General features: G+C 45.3%; 1 long non-coding RNA gene across 2 annotated transcripts; it reads right to left on the bottom strand.

The window, feature by feature from the left end:
* Positions 1–227: 227 nt before the first annotated feature.
* LOC142077515 (uncharacterized) lies at positions 228–2,623 on the bottom strand. Of its 2 annotated transcripts, XR_012671893.1 has the most exons (4): positions 2,222–2,623; positions 1,301–1,364; positions 743–916; positions 228–637 (listed from the first exon to the last, which is right to left on the bottom strand). It is a non-coding gene; the product is annotated as an uncharacterized LOC142077515 (long non-coding RNA). The 2 variants fall into 2 exon arrangements; XR_012671892.1 differs by having other exon boundaries at positions 283–637; positions 1,301–2,623.
* Between the last annotated feature and the right edge of the window lie 389 nt (positions 2,624–3,012).

Here is a 3,012-nt window from a genome sequence, read left to right on the forward strand (position 1 = left end):
TCGAAAGCGAGACAGAAATAAAGGACTTCAGAGCGCTCTGCCAAAAGATCGGGAAAAAAGCCCGTAACGTTCAGTTGCCTCTCTTTTGAAACGTTTAGAGCAACTACCCAACTGCTTAAGCACGCCTAATAAATTATACGCTACGGCTATTCGGCAGTTGCAGTTTAAACAACGCAAGTCAGTTTGGAAGTTATACAATTTTAACTTTCTTTTTAAAATTTCATTTACGATAGAAAAATCAGTGAGATAAGAGATCTCCCGTATGGTTTTACTCTTTTTTTTGGGGGGGGGTGGGGGGGGTGGGGGCAGGCGGTGGGGAATATCAAATCCCCGGTGCTGCAATACATCAGGCTACCAAAAAGGACTGGCAGGTTTGCTAACGCTGTTGGCCGTAGCCGAGCGTGCGGAGGAACGCGTCTTTACGATCTCTCGACCGTTACACCCGAGAACCAAAGATCAGCCGTACGTCGACTATCGGAAGACGTGCTGCGCTTGGGTCTGTGCAAGGAAATCGGCTTACCCCTTTTTTTTTTTTTCCAGAGAGAGAGAGCGAAAAGTCTCCTTGCGGATGACTTCTACTGCCGAGCACGTCATCTCTGAAGATCCATTCTGATGGGAAGTTCGTAAAAGGCAACTCCTTTGAACGAGAAAGATTTCCATTCTGGAAAATCTCTTTCCACCCAAAGTCAAAATTACGCGCTGCAGGTTAAGGAAAAAGGACGCGACAGAAGCAGTAACTCACCAAAACCGCATCAGGACTCTCTGTCGCTAGTTACGAGGCTGCTACCGCTTCTCGGGAAAGCCTGGAAAACGCACCGAAGCGACACCGATTTGTCCCGTGTTGTCCGCGCCTCTTCTTTGACCTTGATTGCTTTTAGCACAGATGCTAGCATCTCAGTAAGGTGTTCGAGTGCTCCTGTAAGGCATTTTAAACACTGACTGACTGAAAAAGCCTAAAGCTTTTATCGTGAAAACAAAGCCTGTTTCTCCCGAACATCCCAACTCTTACAAACGGTTCCTTTCCTCTTCTAGTCCAACGTTATTTTCACAGCACCCTTTCATAGCAAGCGCACAGAAACAGAAGACCGTGCTTGCAGGAAGAGAAAACAGACGGAGGGCAGCAAGCTTTGCATAGGCGTACCACGCTCCAGAACAGACCTCCTTTATTTTTAGTATTCGCGTTAAAATATTTCACATTAAAAAATCACATAGAAGGAGAGCTGCCACGTTCCTCGTGTTAACTGTAAAGTCCGTGCTACAAGCACCTTAGGAAAAATGCAGACACGTATCACAGGCCTACCTTGTACTTGCAGACCACTAGGGATCCTTTCCATCTGTCTCGTACTTTCACGGCAGTTGACGTTCTGCTGAGAGGAAAGGAAAAAAAAAACAAACAACGTTTAGCACAAAGCTTCCTTTGCCGTGAAGAGAACAACTGAGTGGAGGAGAAAGTATTTGGCATCGTCTTTGGTGCAGTTGTTGAGACAGGCCACTAGAACTTCTGCACGTTTTAGACAACCGTGCCTTTTTTTTGGCTCATCGGCAGCTTTAGTTTCGCTAGAACTCACTTTCCTAGAGACGCGCAGGTGACGGGCACAGGTACCTACGTACGTTTTCTCAAGCCTAAGTAGAGCCGCGATTTCCTCACCCGATACGTCCCAAGTGGAGTATTTTTGTTAAAGAGTACGGCAACCCATCCGTCCTCGCAAACTCGCTGCGAAAGAGGAATCCTTTTTTCCAGGCCGTTTCTCCAAACAGTCGAGATCTTTGAAAACCGCAGTTGTTTTAAAACATTTGGAGCACGTTGCCAAACAACGCTTGGCAGCAAGACTTTGACGTGTTTGACGCACGCAAATCTGGGGTAACTCGCTACTTGCTTCCTGTTGTCGTTGTTCTTCCTTCAGAAATTCTACTTGTAGCCAAGTTATTCGCTACTGGTTCAAGCATTTACCTTCCAGCTATTACCAGCGCGTTTACACAGGCGAGGAACTAAATCGCTCTTCTAAAACTACCCGAGTGAAAATGACAGCCACGAAAGAGGAGTGACAGAGAAGGAAAGGAGAGGTCAGGCAGCAAGAGAGCTCTGCAGGCTGCCACCAGTCAACGTCGCACTCTTAAGGAAAAACAAACAAACAAACAAACAAACAAAAAACCAAACAAAAAAAACCCCAAAACACACAAACACAAAAACCAACAACAAAACAAAACTTTGACGTTGTACCTTTCTTTTCTTTTGGAGCTCGTCCCTGTCTCAGCTGATCGTCTCGACAGAGCACAAAGTGCAGATGATCCGTATCCCGATGACATCTGCACGCGATGAACACGTGTTCAGAAATAGTCCAGATCTGTAAGACTGGTGTCATTTGTGTGGTTCCAAGCATCATAACTCCATTTTACTGACCAATGCATTTGTGAGGAAACTAAGTAGCTTTTAAACGTAGCCTCTCCTTGGGGAGAAAAATGCGTTAGGGAGTGAAAAAAAGGATGATTCAGAGCTCCCAACCATGACGGAGCAGCGGGAAAACTAATGAAAGTGAAGACCAACAGCAGCAACGTGAAGCGGCATTTGGCTTCAATTCTGATCACGTACTTAAGCGGCTCTCCAAGTCTATACCTCCATCCTATGAACGACTAGCCCTTTTTTGGAAGGACCAACTTTTGTCCTTCAAAGTGCTAGATTGAAGACTCCTCTGAACAGAATGTGGATTGAGCCACAGGACAACATGCCATCGACGCTCTAATGAAAAAAAAATCACGTAAAAATCAAGTTGAAATATCAGCTTCCATCGTGTCTCATTCATTACGTTTCTAGTAGTACCTGGGTGCTCCAAAATTCACTCTCCTGACACCACGTAGTACTACAAATTGAGTTACGCAGGTAAAAATAAAAGGCTCTTTCCAACCTGCCCGTAAAATCAGTACGAACAAACAGAAGAGAAACACTTGACCCTAAAGAAGGTCACAGGCAGCTCTTAATTTATCGTAGGTGAAAGCTCATTCTTTTCCCTGAAA

Source organism: Calonectris borealis, unplaced genomic scaffold (genome assembly GCF_964195595.1).
Source record: "Calonectris borealis unplaced genomic scaffold, bCalBor7.hap1.2 HAP1_SCAFFOLD_283, whole genome shotgun sequence".
NCBI classification, from domain to species: Eukaryota; Metazoa; Chordata; class Aves; order Procellariiformes; family Procellariidae; genus Calonectris; species Calonectris borealis.